Source organism: Akebia trifoliata, chromosome 12, assembly GCF_017979445.1.
Source record: "Akebia trifoliata isolate Shusen 1 chromosome 12, ASM1797944v1, whole genome shotgun sequence".
NCBI classification, from domain to species: domain Eukaryota; kingdom Viridiplantae; phylum Streptophyta; class Magnoliopsida; order Ranunculales; family Lardizabalaceae; genus Akebia; species Akebia trifoliata.
In genome coordinates, this window is record NC_141386.1 from 17,615,987 (window position 1) to 17,635,465 (window position 19,479).

Below are 19,479 nucleotides of genomic sequence, written 5' to 3' on the forward strand. Positions count from 1 at the left end.
GAATATCACTATAAGTCATACAAATCCAATCCAAGTGCAATGATCACTTAATATTATAAAAAAAGTCCCTAATCATATTAACATGTAAAATAAAAAAATATAAATGAGAGAGATACATAAACAAAATTCTCCTAATTCTATCAAAAGAATAAATAAAAACATAGGAAAGATACATAAAAAAAATTCTTCTAATCCTATTGATATGCAGTAAAATAAATAATAAACTAGAAAAAATATATAAAATAAATACCCTCTTGACCCTATTGATATGCAAAAACAAATAAAATATTGACAAAATGCATAAAAAAATTCTTCCTAATCTCATTGATATAAAAACGTAAAGAAAGCATAAAAGAATATATCACCAATCCTATTGATTCGCAAGAATAAATGAAACCATAAAAAACACAAAAACATTCTCCTAATCCTACCAACGTGCAAAGTAAAAAAAAAATATAATAATAATATATAAAGAAATAAAAAAATTGAAAAAACTTACCTATAGAATGAAATAGTATCAAATCGATTACTTCAGGTCCAACCCAAATACTTGCAAGTATTCACTGCTGTGAGGACGCGAGACACGTGTCGCAATGGGTTCTGGTATGCGTTGTAATGGTGTGAGGGAGATGAAGTAGGAGAGGAGTCGCAATGATGACTGTCGGGACGTTGCCGATGGGAGATGAAGGCAACATTGCTGCCAAAATGGAGAGAGGGCGTTGGCGCAGCCAAAGAAGAAAACATGAAGAACAGCCTTGCTGTTGTAAAGAGTTGGAGAGGATGATGTCCAGCCCATAAAGACGTTGTAGGGAGTCAGACGGCTGTGTAGTGGATGTAAAATGTTGGAGAGAGGAGGGCAGAGAGAGTGTAGAGAAGAATAAGAGAGTGGTTGCATCCGCTATGGGGTTGCGTTACTGATTTTAATGGAGAAGAAGAAAGGGGCAGCAAGGTAAGTCTCTCTTTTCTCTTATTCTCTCTTCCTTTTTGTTTGATTTGAAAACAGAGATTGAAATAAAAACTATAGATGAACAAGAGGAGAAGAAGAAGATAGAGAGGGGTAGAGAACGTCCAAGGGATAAGACAGTTGGGCTGCTGGGGCTAGGGGTGTCAATGGTTAGCCGAAATTCGAATTCGAATTCAAAAAATCGAATATTATCCGAAATTTTCGAATATCGGATTCGGATTCAGATGTTATCTTAACATTCGAATGAATTTCAGATATTACGATATCCGATTCGATAATATCCACTCCGATTAAAAAAACATCTAGTACGTATTCATGTTACACAACAAAAGTTATTTATATACATATATGCTCTCGTGTATTCGAGTTTCACAATGAAATGGAACTCGAAATATTTATCTTCTCTAATCTCTCATCCATAAACTCATAACCAGCAACTGTGGGTTTCCACTATGCAACCTCCCACAGTCACCCTCTTCTCCGGTCGGCGAACATCGAGGTAGTTATTTCCTCTCTTTCTCTCTCTCTCAAACTAAATCTAAAACCCACTTTTTTTCAATCGTGCGAGCTCCATAACCGCCATCATCTCCGCCATCGTCTCTGGTCGGCAAGCATCAGGTAGTTTCTTCATCTCTCTCTCTCTTAGTAAAACCCCATGTTTTATTCAAATTTTTCATAATTTTTTTTCAAAAATCAATGTTTATTTGATTTTAAAACCATTTTTTTTTCAAAAATCAAAGCTTATTTGATTTTAAGACTGAAATACGTTGAAGATTAAAACTTCTGAAGTTGAAAAAATTAACAAAATTGATTTTTTTACATCGAATTAGGATTTTTATCAAATCGGATATTATCAGATATCCGATATATTTTTCGAATTCGAAATCGAATATTGGTTAAAGATATCCGATCGGATTCGAATTCGAATTCGGATATCAATATTTTTTTTCGGATATAGCACTATCCGATCGGATAGGTATCTGTTGATAGCCCTAGCTGGGGTGTGAAGAGAATGAAGGCAGTAAAGGCGTTGGAGATGGGGGTGAGGGCAGGGATCAGAGTCCAAGTCCTTTGAAGCAGACCTTGTAGAGAAGAGCTCTTCCCAAAAGGAGGAGGGCTGAGAGTAAGAGAGAAAGTAAGAACGTAGAAGAAGAGTCCTCTCTTTCGTTCCAAAATATAGCCTTTTATAGAAACGAAGTTTCTAAAAAAAATTTATTTCTTGCTTTTGTTCACAAATTTTTTTTTTCTTTCTTTCTTTCTTTTGAGAGAATGGGAGTAGCGATTTCTCGCTACTCACCTTATTGGTAGTCTCTTGTTAACGAGTTGTGATTGGTCGATTATTTTTGTTTTGGGTTTTGATTTGATTTTGAATTGACTTTTAATTGGGTTTTGTCGACCTTTTGATTTTGGTTCAATATTTAGAATTTTTCTTTTAATTTGAATTTGCATTTATTTTCGGATTTTGATTGTTTAATTAATATTTAATTTCAATTTGATTTGGTCAATTGAGTTTAATTTTAAATTTTAATTTTTTTGATTAGGTTTCAATAGAATTTAAGTTTATTGATTGGTTGGATTTTAATTTGATTTTGCATTTTTCTTGGTCCAATGATTTTTAATTTGAGTTTGCATTTTAATTGATTGAGTGATTTTTAATTTGATCTTGATTGAATTTGATTACTTGATTAAATTTTAATTGTTCGATTTTAATTTTAATTGTAATTGTTTAATTGTTTAATTTGAGTTTTCTTTTCACTATATTTAATTTTTAATTGGATTTGGATTTGGTTTTTTATTATATTTTCCTAGGGATCAGGGTCTCTGAGTCGAATTTGGGTGTTGAGGGGTATTTCAGTCATTTTTATGATTTTTCTAAATTTCTCTGTTTTCGTAGATTTGGATCCCGTTAGACTCGAAATCATATGCTGAGTGCAATGAAGGTACTTTCAAGATTTTTCGAAGGTCCGAAATTTATGAGGGGTATTTTCTTCATTTGATGATTTTGGTAGATTTTTGTGAATTTTACCGTGAGGTTTCTTTCTGTCCTAATGTGATTATTTCTATGTTTCAAGGTTGTATTTTCCTAGTGTAACGAAGTCTCTCAGTTATCGAACTATGTAGCGAACCTAAGCGTACGTGCCTGCTAAATTAGGTATACAATGTAGTGATCTTATGCATGTGTAAATTTCTATATTAAGTTTTAGTGAGTATGAAAAATAAAAGGACTGGAAATGGGAAAGTTTGGGAATAACGCTCACAAGTCTTCGAGTTCTTTGTGCTCATCATTAGGAATTCACGATAACCGGGCGACGAATTGTCAAATTAGGCAGATACAAAAAATAAGGTGTTTATAAGTGTAGGATTAGGGTTTGGGATGGTCCAAAAGTTCCTTATATAGAAGAAGAATGTAAGAGGTTAACGACAACTTCCTCCTACAAATGCGACAGGTCATATAGAGTAAATCGTCGTTGGTGGGATTTTATTTCCATTTCAAGAAGTGGAAGGTGTGTTAGGTAAAATGAAGGATTTTAGTGGGGAGTAATATTTTTCTCACAAGGCTAATCCAGCCATTTGACATGTGAAAAAGAAAAAAATCTCTTGTCCATAGTTCCTCTGCCTAGAAATTTTAAGAATCCGACTAGCTTTACTAACTTAGTAAGATTTCAACTCTTACTAAAGATTGTTGAACTCACCTTGTGACATCTAATAACATGATCAAATGCCACATAGTTGTAGTGGACAAAACTCTATGAACTTCTAAAAAAATTCATGAAAAAAGTCATTTTTTTGACTCTTGACTTCTAAATTTAAATTTGTGAGTTCCATGGAAGGTCAGTATGTTAGAACTCTATGTCTTGTGGTCCAATTGACCTCACGGTTTTTGTTGTTTAATTGCACAAGGATTCAATATACATTATAGATATCAATATTAAAGAATCTCAATATCGTTAGAATTGTGTATATTCTTTAAAGTTAGTAAGAGAGACATTGATGAATAGGAAATTTACTAAAAGAATAACTCTACGCCCTCAATCTTCATTTATGAAAGACGATAGGTGACCCCATATTGGCTAGTAAGAAAAAGAGAGAGAGAACAAACATAAGTGTGAAAAATGCACATAGTGAAGAGTTTTAATTAGAGTGATATCCATCAATAACTAGTACCTAGCCGATCCATATAAAGAGAAGAGAGATGGTGATTCTAGAAGTAAGGATCAATATCATTAGGGTTTCAAAAGCTTCGAGGAACACGTGGATAGAAAGGCACGCCTCCAACATTTTGAATCAACGACTTCATAATGGCACAAGATAAATACCATTAACTCGATTTACATTGAATGAATAATATGTTTGATATATGTGACAGATTAGATCCTATTGGGGAAAATCAAGATATATTAAAGTTATGTTTTAGGATTTTGAATACATAAAATCTAACATGGTAGCCATCCATTTTCAAAACCTTGCATCAAGTTAAAAAAAAAAAAAATTTGAATTTGTTTTCAGATATGAGTTTTTCCATGAAATGTAGAGGGTTGTGATCTTGGATTGCTAATGTGGTAATCCATTTAAAAAAAACAACCCTTACTAGGACTTCAAATCTTACTGAATTAGTAAGGAAACTTTCAAATTTCAATTTTAAGATTTCAAATCCTTAAAAGGGTCGTTGGGCCCACATGGATTACCACATTGGATTATTTTGAGATACTATATACCTCAATTCTTGCCATAGATATCAAAAAATCTTCTTTTACTAAAACATTTAACATGAGACCTATGTAACAAGATCTGTTAAGTGTAGGAATAATAGGTATATATGATCTAGTTTCTTTGGTTAGTTCTATTTTAACGTTCTTAGATTATTTTGAGTGCAAATTTAATTTAGAAGACCATTGTTAAGTCCAAGTATATGATCTAGCTTCTTTGGTGAATTATATTTTAACGTTATTAGATTATTTTAAGTACAAATTTGATTTAGAAGTCCATCTTATTGGATTATAGATATTTAGAAACATTAAAATCTTTACCATTTTTGTAAAATGGAAAATCCAAAAATGACTTCTATGACACTGCACTCAACACTTTACTGACATGGCAGTGTGCAGATAACCATAATTTTTCTTTCTTAAATCTATGGCCATCTACACACTTCTAGGCCAACACAATTTTGAGTGTAGTATCGTGGGAAGTCACTTTAGAATGGCTCTTTTAAAATTTTACCATTTTCAATACAATAATAGTATCAAGTGGAGTAAAATTATATAATTTGAAAATCTATTTCAATGTGAAAGAAGTAGTATTTATTAGTAAAACTATCAATAAAATTTTAATTTCCTTTAAGGAATTCTTTCTCTTATTTATCTTGTGATAGCAAAGATAATGGTGTGATTGTCATATGATTATCGTAAGAATGTTAAAAATAAATATTAATTATATTTATTTTGGGTAGATTCAAATAAATTTAATTTAATTTATTTTAAAATGATACTTGAAAGTTACTTTCTAATTGGTGTGCTTTTGGTAAAGTAAAAAAGTAAGTATTTGATTTGCAACAATCCTATTGCTTGGCCTCTTCTTTTCACTTGGATTGAAGTTTGGAAATGTGGTTTTGGTTCTTTTTTCAAATAATTTGTATATCCCACATTGCTTTATAAAAAATTTCGAGTGATTTTTTAAATCAATAAGTAAGAACATCTCAACGCTTTTTTCATTTCAAAGACCCTCCTTGAGAGCTCATAATGGCTTTTAGTTATATGGAAAAAGTTAAATAATTTTTTGGTTGTATATAATATATAGGAAAAAATCCGGACAAAGTTTTGTCTTATATGGGCTAAAAGTTTTGGAATAAGCTGATTTTTTGTGAGGATGATCTCTATGGTTGGCTGATTTTTTGTGAGGATAGTCTCCTCACCATAGAGATCATCCTCACAAAATTAGGAGGAAATTCATGGAAGAAAATTATGTCCTCTTGAGCATCAAACAGTGAGTCAACTCACTGATTTGGTAAAATTCACCGAAGAAATTGTGATTTCATAGCCATTGAATAGCAATTTAACTCAGATTTGGTGGAAATTTGTTCCTATAATTTACCCCTTTCATATCTTGTGTTCGCCACTATCTCCTACCATTAATCTCATGTGAAATTTTAATGGGTTGACTAATACATTTAATCTAATTTCCTTTGACTCATTGATTCAAAATTTGTATAATTCTTACTAATTGTATGATCGATCAATGAATTGTCTATCTTTGGTTGAAATAATTCTACCAATTGTTGAAATAATTTTGAGGATTCAAGTGTTGTTGTGTAAACCAATTTTTTTTTTTTTTTTTTTTTTTTGTGATTTATTGTGGATTTGCCGATTTTGTATTTCATGTAGGTATAAAATCCATATATGATTAACCCATCGAGTTGATTCACTGGTTCAAGGCTGATAGGGAAATCTAAATTTTCATTCCATGATCAATTAGTGAGTAACTCGTTGATTTGAATCATGGTTGATATATGGAAGTAGAATTTTACGTGGTTCAACTCACCTCATTTCAATAAATCTCCAATGACACTAGCACACACATTTGATTGAGTCCAGTTTAATTAAATGATAGATTCTGATTCTTTAACAGGCAAGTGAACAAAAGCAATGTCGAAGCATGCACTTGAAGTCCTCGAACCACAAAGGGGATCAAATACCTATGGTTCACCTACATTCAATTCGTTTCACTATACATAAGTTGTAAATATCGAAATTTAATAAAAAATAAAATAAAAAATCACCGTGATTCAAAAAATTGATTGATTTTAAGTATGTAACTATTTAATAGATAAATTAAGGAGCCTAACACCTTTCACGAATCACAATTTAACCTCCGAGCTCGAAATCTATGATCTTCCTTGGAGTCAAATTGTCAGAAAAATAAATTATTTTAAATAAAAAATTTAAATCGGGTGACCATTCACACCCAGTTAATACTATACGAGAAAAGCCATACTTTTGCTTCCTCGGCTCCCATATGCAATGAGCTTGCTTGCAGGCAGGTCGATCGTCTCTTTCTTCCACTGGAGGTGGAATGGGGGGACATCAAGAAGCTACTCCGAAAGCTGGATTCGCTGTTTTATCTTTCCCGTTGTTCCGAAGTCAGTTGAGGATTAGGATTAAGCTTACTTACGCTTGTGGTGTCGGGTGGATGATATAGCGCAAGAATAAATAGCTAAGTCGTTAACTCAATGAATGGTGGTGACTCCATATTACGTGGCAATCAATTCCATCTCGAGAATCCGGTTGCTACAATAACAACAATGATGGTGGTGAGGGCTGGTATAAGGATTTTGATAGTGATTTATACATTATGTTTTTAAATTTATCGAACATTTGAAAATGGAACCTTGAATAATATTCTTTATTAGGACAAAAGAAAACTACAGGAGAATTACATATGGTATCAAGCCATTGATTTTTGAAACTTAGTAAAGATTTTTGTTAACAACAATTCAAGGATATAATCTTTATGAAATACAACAAATGCATACCTCTTATGAGAATGCTACCTTCCTTAAAGAAAAATAGAATGGATGGAGGGTTTGGCGGAATCTTATAGAAGAATAATTAATGGTTCTAAAGAAATTACGTTGGGGATTTACGCTTCAAACCATCAATAACTTACTATTTAGTTTTAAATATCTAATTCATGCCTTGTCTCCATCAAGATATCGAGATCACTTAGGTGAGTCATCTTTATAAGGGATGGCTTTTTAAGTCAATTCAAATCTTTGAACTTGAATTAAAGAGTTGAAAGTATGAAAAAGTTTCACTACAAGAAAAATCACCTACAACAACAATTTTAGTGACGGTCAAAGTTTGACTGTTACTATAGAGTCTTTATTTTGCGCCACCTCTTTACTCTGATCTCACTGACTCAGTGACTCACTCTCGCTGTTCCCGTCTCAAATTCGAAATCAAACTCTTTCTCATCTGAAACTCGAAATCAGTCGCTCTCTCTCTCTCTCTCGTTTGAAACTCGAAGACAGTCTCCCTCTCTCTCATCTCTACTGATCTCTCTTTCTCTCAAAATCAGTCTCTTTCTCAAGCTCAAATACGAAGCCTCTGTCTCTCTCTCTCTCATCTCATACTCCACATATTTGTCTTTGTCGATCTCTCTCTCTCTGTCTTGATCTCTCAAACGCGTGAGGTTTCCATCTAAACTTATTTGATCTGATTGAATCTTCAATCACTTCAATTACTAATTTCTAGGGTTTTTAAACAAAGCAGACGGATTGATCGAGATCTTCCTATCCTAAGATTAGTTTGAAACACTAGATATTTTTCAACTACTTTTTGATGAGTTTGTATAGAAATGTTGAATATTTTCAAAATAAAATCAGTGTTTTGTGATTTATTGGTTTGTTTTTCCTTAAGTTAGATTTTGAGGTTTTTGTATATATAAGGTTTAGTCCCACATTGCTCACAAGTAAGAAAGTGGTGTACCTTATAAGTAATAGTCAACATAGTTAGTTGTATTTATGTCACACCTTTAGGCTTTGATCCAGTGCTTCGAGGTGGTGCGAAGCATTACCTACGCACGCGCACGTGCGACGTGCGACGTGCGAAAGGGCTATTAGGCGTTTAGGGCGCATTGGGCGATTTGAAGCGCATTTTGCACTTCACATCGTTGCGAGGAGCTAGGGAGCCTTAAAATTTTTGAAATACAAAACTATCCAACGATTGTGGTTGATCCGTAACATGTAATGGATCGGGTGCGATCAGCATCGCACGATTAAGTTAGTATCCGATTTGGATACAATGGATCGAAATAATACTGGTTCGAAAATGATCTGATACGTTGGATCAAGGTAGTACCTGATCAGAATGATCAGGTGCGATGGATCGATATAGTACCTGATCAGAATCAATCAGGTGTGTTGATTCATGTTTAGTATCCGATCAGGGATGATCAGATCCATTAGATCAAATGGCAACTGATCAGACGCGATCAGAGCCACTAGATCATACTGATTCAACTAAAAGGTGTTGATTAAAAGACATGAGACACATACCTTCGATAGAGTGCAATCTAGATCGTTAGATCTCAGATTAGATACGATCAACGGTTATTAAACCAAGAGACATTATATCATGACTCTTGGTCAACAGACACTAAGATGGCTATAAAAAGCAAACCAGAACTCAGTTTTTTTTACTGAAAAATTATGTTTTCTCCTCTCTCTAAGCTTAAGAACAAGGCATCATCAGTTTCTTATTTTTTCAAGTGTTCTAGATTAAATCAGATCGTACATAATCTGATTTAGTAAATCAAAGTGGAAGGCTTCTTTGTATCTTGAAGGCAATTGTTCTTTGATCTTTGTGTATTGTGGTTCAACCAGTAGGGGAGAATATTTGTCTTAAAGAGATCGAATCATTTTCGAGCCTAGAAGTTATTTTCTTCCTTCATCGAATTACTCCTGTTAAGTTTTTCCAACAATTTTAGACAAATATCCTTTTAATTCGATGAAGGCTTCGACATTTCATTCTCTCCAAATGATGAATCAAGACATGTCTTGTCTTGACTGATTTGATAAACAACACTTTACTAGATGGAAACATAAATTGTTGTTCTTCCTAACTACACTAAATATAGCATACGTTCTAGAAGATGATCTAGAACTCATTTCTGATGCTACTCTAGAAGATAGTACGGAATTGAAAAAAAGGCGTAAGAAACAAAAGGCAGATGATTTTCTATGCAAAAACTATATTCTTAATGCTTTCTCCAATTCGATTTACAATATCTATCGTACAGTCAACACAATCAAAGAACTTTCGAAAGCCTTGGAATACAAATACAAAATAAAAGAGGTAAGTAATCAAAAATTTCTTATCAATAATTATTTTGAGTTTAAGATGTCCAACGACAAACCGGTTCTATCACAAGTGCATGAACTTCAATTAATCGTTGGGGACCTTAAGATTGTCGGAATCGATCTTCTAGAAGATTTTCAAATGGGAGCTATCATTTCAAAGCTTCCTCAATCTTGGAAAAGTTACAAGAAGAAGATGAAGCATGAGGAGAAGAAGTATACTTTGGAATCTCTACAACGTCACCTTTGTATCAAAGAAGATGTTCGTAATAGAGAACATAAAGATTAAGAAATAGAGAAAATCAAAGTAAACTTGATTAAGGGTGATAAGACCAAGAAAGTTGATTTTAGGTTAAAACCTAAGAAAATTTCCTCCTTCAAAAAGAAATCTAATAAAAATAAGAAGAAAAATAGCAAGTGTTTTCATTGTAATAAGCCTGGTCCTTATGCACGAGAATGCCGACATCGTCAGAAGGAATTCAAGAAAGAAGTAAATACAGTAGTGACAGAGAAACCAATGGTTATAATAGTTTCCCATACTCGTTTGCTAGCAAATGTTGTGTCAAACAACAGTGGTTGGTGGGTTGACATTGGAGCAACAGATCACTTTTGTAATAATAGAATTCTCTACACAAGATATGAACCTTGTGGTGAAGGTACAAAAGTGAAAATGGCAAACGGTTCTCTTTCCAACATTCTCGGAGTTGGGACTGTAGGTCTTAGATTCACTTCTGGGAAAATTGTACTTATTTTCAATGTTTTCCATGTTCCAGATCTCTCTAAGAATCTCGTGTCAAGAGACCTACTTAATAAATCAGGTTTCAAGCTTGTGTTTGAATCGGATCGACTTACCATGTCTAAGAATGTGGGACATAATTATTCTTGTAAAGGCATAACACGCTTAAATTTAGATAATGAAATTTCTTTTGTATTGTATATTGTTGATTTATTATGTTTGTGGCATGGTAGATTAGGAAACGTTAATTATGGTTCAATTAAACGTATGATTAATCTAGGACTTATTCCTAAGTATAACTTAGAGAATATTTCTAAATGTCAAACTCGTGTTCAATCTAAGATAACTGGAAAATCCTTTAAATCTGTTGAAAGAACTTCTGCTATTCTAGAACTTATTCATAATGATGTATGCAACCTTAATACTCAAACACGTGGAGGCAATAAATATTTTGTTACCTTCATTGATGATCACTCAAGGTACACATATATTTATTTAATGAAAACTAAAGATGAAGTTTTTAAGAAATTTTGAATCTTTAAAGTAGAAGTTAAAAATCAACTTAACCATAAAATTAAAATTCTACGTTTTGATAGGGGTGGTTAATACTATCCAAATGAGTTCATTAAGTTTTGTGAAACTCTTGGAATTATCCATCAAGTTAGGGCTCCTTACACGCCGCAACAAAATAGAGTTGTAGAAAGAAAGAATAGAACCTTAGTTGAAATGGTAAATGCTATGATTATTAGTTCAGGTTTATCTTATTCATTAGTGGTGAAACAATTCTTTATGCTTGTTATATTTTGAATAGAGTTTCAACAAAGAAAAATAATGTTACCCCTTATGAACTCTAGTTCAAAAAGAAGCCTAATCTCAATCGTCTCAAAGTGTGGGGGTGTCTTGCCTATGTAAGAAAACCCAACCCTAAGAGACCAAAGTTAAGCGTTAAAACCTACAAGTGTGTGTTTATTGGTTATTCTCAGAATAGCCTAACTTATCGTTTTCTAGATCTAAAAACTGGTGATATCATTGAATCTGTAGATGTAGAATTTTTGAGGATTTGACTAAGTCAAGTTCTCATGATCCAATTTCTAAAAATTCTATTTCTAAACAGATTCATCAACCTGTTCAAGATAACACTAGTGGTGACCTAGATTCTGATCAGTAAGATCCTTAACCAAAGAAAAGTAAGAGAGCTAGAGTTGAACGCACATTTGGACCTGACTTTCTAGTTTATCTTGTCGAAGGAGATAAATATGAAATTAAGAATGTTACTAAGTTCATATTAAATGTAGAAAGAGATGAACCCTCTACATTTTCTAAGGCTATGAACTCTAGAGATTCATTATTTTGAAAAGAAACTATTAATGATGAGATGAATTCGATTATTTTTAATCAGACTTGGGTTCTCTCAGATTTACCCTCAAGTGAGAAACCTATAAGGTGTAACTGGATTTTTAAGAAGAAATTGAGCCAAATAGATCAATAAATAAGTTTAAAGCTAGATTAGTTGCTAAGGGCTTTATACAGAGACACAGGATAGACTATTTTGATACATATGCTCCAGTAGCTCGGATATCATCTATTCGACTACTTCTTTCTCTTGCTTCCATTTATAAAATGGTTATCCATCAAATAGATGTAAAAACAACTTTTTTAAATGGTGATTTATAAGAAGAAATTTATATGGAACAATTGGAAGGTTTTGTAAAATCTCGTCAAGAAAAGAAAGTTTGCGAACTAATTAAATCTCTTTATGGTTTAAAGCAAGCTCCTCTTCAATGGCATGAGAAATTTGATAAAATAGTCTTATCTCATGGTTTCAAAGTAAATGATGTTCGCAAATGCATTTACTGCAAATTTGAAATAATATTGGTGTCATTATCTATCTCTATGTTGATGCCATGTAGACCTTTGAAACTAATGTTGAGTATATGGAAGAAATCGAAAGGTTTCTATCTACTAATTTTGATATGAACGATTTAGGGGAGGTTGACGTAATGCTAAAAATTAAAATCTTAAGGAAAGACAATGCAATGGTTTTGTCACAATCTCACTATATTGAGACAATTTTGAAGAAATATGGTCATTTTGATCATAAACCAGCCATTACCCCTATGGATCCTAGTATCAAATTCATGAAGAACACTGGTCTTGCTAAACTCAATTAGAATATGCTAGAGTTATTGGGAGTCTTATATATGTTATGCATTGCACAAAACCTGACATTACTCATGTAGTACCAGTAATCCAAGTACCGAGCATTGGAATGCTATATCTAGAGTTTTAAGGTACTTGAAGGGGACTTTAAACTATGGACTACGTTATATCCAAATGTACTTGAAGGGTACAGTGATGCAAGTTAGAATAATGTAGAGTTAAATTCAAAGTTTACAACTGGCTAGATCTTTACATTAGGTGGAGCTGTTATTTCTTAGGCATCTAAGAAGTAGACTTGTATTTCGGACTCTACTATGATATCATAAAATAATAGCATTGGCAAATTCATGTAAAGGGGCAGAGCGGCTTAGAAATCTATTAATGGATATACCGTTATGGAAGAAGCCCACTCCAGCTATAATGATCAACTGTGATAGTCTTACAACATTGTACAAAGTTAAAAGTAAAGTGTACAATAGAAAATCAAGGCACATAAGCCTTAGACACAATTTTGTGAGACAATTACTCAAAAGTGGAGTAATTACAGTCGACTATATTGAATCCAATAAGAATTTAGCGGATCCTTTAACTGACTTCCAAGAAATATGATATCTAAAACTTCTAAAGGAATAGGGCTAAAGTCTATAAAATAAATCAACCACCTTTGATAGGAACCCAACCTTTGTCTTGAAATAGATAGACAAGCTTCAATGGGTACAAATAAGTCAAATAAGTGGTTTAGTAGGACACTAGTACTAATTTACCCCATTTTCTAAATTTAGTATTGGTTTATGCAAGGTAAAAAATGGATGTAAATCCTTAATAAGTTCTAAAATGTTAAGTAGTGACTCACAGAATCACTTCAAGTGAACTTACCTATATGAGTGAGGAAATCAGGCCATTTCCTATTAAAACTAGACCGTTTCTAAAAAATGCTAATGAAAATAAGATATAGCACATGGCCATTAATGTATAAAGTAAATAGAACACTCAACCTCATGGAGAAAAGTATGTGTGAAGAATTCGACTCGTCTCTAAGGGTCATTGGTTCAAGATACGTTCACCATAGTACCTTGGCAAAGTTCTGATTATTTACACTAAGTGATGGTTCAAATCCAAAAGATACCTCTCATCTATGTACTAGTCTCTATGATGATGCCAATTTTTTTTTGTAAACTAATGTAATCGTTTAATCGATCTTTAGTTGTAAGAACTATGGAAGCTTGATCCCTATTTGGGTACGTAGGCAACTACTTAAGTGGTGTAGTTGTTTTAATTTTATAAATATAATTTTGACTATTTATACTTTGAAATAGTGGGGGTTTTGTTGAATATTTTTAAAATAAAATAAGTGTTTTGTGATTTATTGGTTTGTTTTTCCTCAAGTTAGATTTTGAGGTTTTTGTGTATATAAGGTTTAGTCCCACATTGCTCACAAGTAAGAAAGTGATGTACCTTGTAAGTAATAGTCAATATAGTTAGTTGTATTTGTGTCGCACCTTTAGGCTTTAATCTAGTGCTTCAAGGTGGTGCGAAGCACCACCCGCGTAGGCGCACGTGCAACGTGCAAAAGGGTGATTAGGTGTTTAGGGTGCATTAGGTGCGTTGAGTCTCACTTTGTACTTTGCATTGTAGTGAGGAGCTAGGGAGCCTTAAAATTTTCGGGATACGAAACTATCCAACGGTTGTGGTTGATCCGTTACGTGTAATGGATCTAGTGCGATCAGCACCGCATGATCAAGTTAGTATCCAATCGGATACGATGGATCGAAGTACTATTGGATTGAAAACGATCCGATGCGTTGGATCAAGGTAGTACCTGATCAAAATGATCAGGTGTGATGGATCGATCAGGTGTGTTGATTCATATTTGGTACCCAATCAGGATGATCGAATCTGTTTAATCAAATGCAACTGATCGGATGTGACCAAACCACTAGATCATACTGATTCAACTAAAAAGTGTTGATTAAAAGATATGAGACACGTACCTTCAATAGGGTGCAATCTGGATCATTAGATCTCACATTAGACACGATCTAACGACTATTAAACCAAGAGACATTATATCATGACTCTTGGTTAACAGACACTAAGATGGCTATAAAAAGCCAACCAGAACTCAATTTTCTTTACTAAAATTTTGTGTTCTCCTTTTTCTAAGCTTAAGAACAAGGCATTACCAGTTTCTTATTTTTTCAATTGTTCTAGATTAAATCAGATCGTACATAATCTGATTTAGTAAATCAAAGTGTAAGGCTTCTTTGTATCCTGAAGATAATTGTTCTTTAATCCTTGTGTATTGTGGTTTAACCAGTAGGGGAGAATATTTGTCCAAAAGAGATCGAATCTTTTTCGAGCTAGAAGTTATTTTCTTCCTTCATCAAATTACTCCCGTTAAGTTTTCCCAATAAGAAACTCCATATTTCGAGTAATTTAACCTATTATGTTAATGATAATCTAAGTGAAGCTTAATTAGAGTAGTTGTAGATGTACTACACTTCTTTAATTCAAAATTGAATGTTCATTTTTTCCCATTAAAAGTAACAATTTTTATGTGATCTACAGGGTTGGGAAGACCTCTTTGATGAATCAATATCCTTCGGTCCATATCTGTTGGAAGAATTTTTTAGATGATTTCTTTTAGTTAATGTAAGAAAGAAAATACTCAATTTTGCTTGGTACTGTTTGCCTATATAAGACGTTTTTAGATATGTGAACTATAAGTGTAGCAATCAATACAAGGCAACCATTGGAGTCGATTTCTTGACAAAGGAAGTACAGTTCGAAGATAGACTCTTTTCCTTGTAGGTTAGATATCTACGGAGAAATTGTTAAGTTTAATGATTTATCCAATGGCTTTAATTGAAATTTTGAGAATTTTATACTATTAATTTAGCATTTATGTTTTTTATTTTCTTTTCTTTTATTGTGCAAAAGCCGATACAGAATTCTTAATTATGTTCATAGTTGGTTGTATCCTTCAATAACTTCCCTTTATTATGATCTTATTATTGGCAAATCTCATGTGTTGATATAAACTTAGTTTAGGAAGAAAGAAAATTAATAATGTGATGGCTTAAGGAGAATAATAGGCTTAGAGGATTGCGTTTTCTATCTTACTTCTTGTGCACATGCTCACATCTTCGCGGGACTACAAGCCCGCATTCTACCTAGTTAGGTAACCATGCCAGTAGATTGGTCCTCAATATTTGATTTGTTCACTTTCTGGAGCAAATCTTTTTTGAAATAAATGTTTACTCTTCTCATCTCCCCTTGAAGTAAGAGTAGATTTTAGCGAAGGATGGAATGGTCGAATGATTGAGATTATGAGCCTTGTAGGCTCATATTCATCACGCAATCCAGCAGCGATGTCAACCTATTGTGTTTGTCTTCTGCATCACAGAGACAATAGGACTAATTGTCACACGTACGAATCAAGGTCATCCCAAAATGCTCAAAAAAAAAGCAAATTAATCACTTACAATCGTCTCCTTAATGAAAATGTGCAACTTGTTGATACAATTATAATATATACAAGCCTTAGTGTCGTGAAAGAATATATTTGGGTAATGTATCTCATACTTTCATAATCCATTGATCTCATAAGGCTCAATGGAATAGAAAAGCTAACCCAAAATTGTGTTGTTAACTGCTTCCACTTGCCATATCAAGAATCATCATGTAGAGGTCTAGCCACTTCCATTGACATATCTCACCAAATGTTGAGCTGATAAACATCTTAATGGAGTGTGATGATGGTAATAGTATGTCCCTTTCAACTTAATAATGGTAATTTGCAAAGGTGAAGAAGTCCCTCCAGAAGAAAGAGAAGGAAATCAACCAACACTATGTCACACAACTTGGTAACTCGGTTAAGTCTATGAGTTGTAGTGCCACAGGGCTAGGGTTTAAACTTTAAAGCATTGTCTTCAACCACTTGCCTATAAAAAAATGTAATAACGAAGAAAGCACCATCACACCTGCCACACTATTTAGCACTTCCTAATAAGGAAGGACATTACCGAATACATATGTCACACTTTTACACCAAATCAGACAGCCCATAAGGAACATTATCTCAACTTTCAACAAAAAGGGAGTCCTAAAAATATCTAGAGTTCAGGTTCCAACCTTAATACAATTTGCATTTACTCATCATTAAAAAAAAAGTGTGTTCAAGTTCCAACCAACCAAGTCTTCCCAAACTCTTCGTATGTTATAAAGTCAAAATAACAATCATTAGAGCAAAATAAACAGAAATCTGATGCGAAATTGAGGAATGTCTCCGAAAAATAGCATGTTTAAGTTTCACATCAAAGACTTCTCCGAACAAGTGTATAATAAAAACAAGCTCAAGAAGGATAATCTCTTTGGTTGGTTAAGGGAATTTTTGCTTTGCATTTATCAAGAAAGGAGGATAGAATGCATCACCATTTTAATAAATTCAGTCCATCACAAGATGATGAAAGATTTCTCCCTTGCAGGGGCAATGCTTCTTCCTGATTTTAACGTTATTGATAACACCATATTTTGTTTAAGCTTGGCAAAAACACCATTGTTAGATTCTAAAGTTGTTAACATGTAAATGTGTTATGTAAGGGGTCATTGTCTCCTTCAATAAATTCTGCAGTTGTGTGTATTTCCAATTTTTTAGTTAAAGAATTTCATGTGTCTTTGGGCACCACCTCTTATTTCTTTAATAATTCTGATGGTTACTTTGATGGTTGAGTTTTTAAGTACTAATATTTGGTCAATTGTTGTTTTATGGCAGATATGGGACACGGCTGGACAGGAAAGATTCCAAAATCTAGGTGTTGCTTTCTACCATGGTGCAGACTGTTGTGTTCTTGTATATGATGTTAATAAAATGAAGTCATTTGACAATTTGAACAACTGGAAGGAAGAATTTCTTATTCAAGTGTGCTTTGAATTCTTAAGGTTGTTTGCTTTTATTAGCAACTCTATTGTAGTGTTATTGAGGTGTAAGACCTTTTCGAAAAAATATATTTACAGCTCCACAAACACTAAAAAGTCTGCACATATGTGGGGTGTAGTATATTTGCCATAAAAGAAGCTTTATAACTACGTCACAATTCATCTCTACAATTTTATTAAAAAGTTAAGCTGACAAAATAACAAGACTTATGCAAGCAAGCCCTTCAAACCTAGAAAATTTCCCGATCGTTGTTTTGGGAAACAAGGTTGACGTGGATGGTGGAAACAGCAGAGTGATATGGGAGAATATCTGTGTATTTATATTCTACAATGGTTTATTAGTCCTTTTGATTTTTATTTATATGGTAATGTGTGCTTTCATGGATCAATCCAGGTGTCTGAGAAAAAAACACGGGCATGGTGTGCTTCAAAGGGGAATATTCCATACTTTGAGACCTCTGCCAAGGAAGGCATTAACATTGAAGAAGCTTTTCAATGCATAGCAAAGAATGCCCTAAAGAGTAGGGAGGAAGAAGAAATGTAAAATATTTACATATATGTTTATATCTTCATCAAATCCTCGCTATAATTAATTCCATACTCATAGTCATTTGATTAAGTCGTCAATTTCTGCTATTATAATCCAACCATTGAAATAAGGCAACCAATAAAAGACTCTGATTATGCTTGGATCTGACCAGATAACTTATATATATGGGTTTTGTTAACGTGTGCTCATAAGGACACACATTAAAGTGCAATAACTACACTTTGGGATTAAGCATCTCACAGTATTTTGGTAATAAGATATTTTTTAAAGGACATTTTCAGTACAAAATCCAATTTCCAAAGTGTATTTATTGCTTTTTAACATGCGCACTTAGGGGGCACACTATAACAAGACCCTATATATATATGTATAGGGTAGCGTTCAGCAGCCAACATTAGGAAGCCAAATTTTCTCCTGTATGACTTAATAGTTTCAATTTGAGCTGATTTTTGGTGAAGATGATCTCCTCACCATAAAGATCCTCCTCACAAAAAAAAATAAAAAAAAAAAAAAATCAGCCCAATCCAAAACTTTTGAACCACATTGGACAATGCGCTGGCTCCCTAATGTTGGTTGCCGAACGGGACCCTATATATGTATGTATTAGAGATATGGATTTTGGGTCCAATCTGATCCATTTATAGTCCTACACAGAAAATGTCTTCCTTACTTATGGATGAATAAATTTCTTGTTGAATGGTATTACAGAACGACTATTGGTTTTTACAATTATAATCCAACAGATTCATTGGCATTTTGATTCCACGCATTTAGCTTTTGGTCAATGTTAACCTCATCAATCCTATTTGGCCTTGAAAAGGGAACATTTTGGTAACTCCCTTAGTTCTCAAGAAGATTACCAATTGGGATTTTAATGGTACGCTTAGAAGCTCCAATTACTCTCTTAAGGCATGCTTTCTTTTGTGAAAATATCCATTTCTCAGATTCAAGTTTGTCAGATTAAATCCATCTTTCCCCACGACAACTTTAATGGCTTTAATAGTTGATTTTCTCTTTTGTTCTCAGGTTATACTACTTGGGAAATTACATCACAGAAACCTGGTGAATTTGGTGGGATATTGCGTAGAAAGAGGCCAGCATATGCTTATATACATGTACAGGAGTAATGGCAGTCTTGCTTCCAGGGGTGGATTTACAGTGGGGGCAGTGGGGGCAATTGCCCCCACAAGAATTTCTAAAATCAATAGGGGGGTACTAATAATTTAAAAAAAAAATTTAACATTCTACTGCTTTGTCCCCACAGAAGTTTTGAAAAT

At 33.4% G+C, this 19,479-nt stretch overlaps 1 pseudogene; it reads left to right on the top strand.

Annotated features, from left to right (window-relative positions):
* The window catches only part of LOC147388982 (ras-related protein Rab7-like), a 31,616-nt pseudogene extending 13,420 nt beyond the window's left edge, over positions 1 to 18,196 (top strand).
* Positions 18,197 to 19,479: the final 1,283 nt, after the last annotated feature.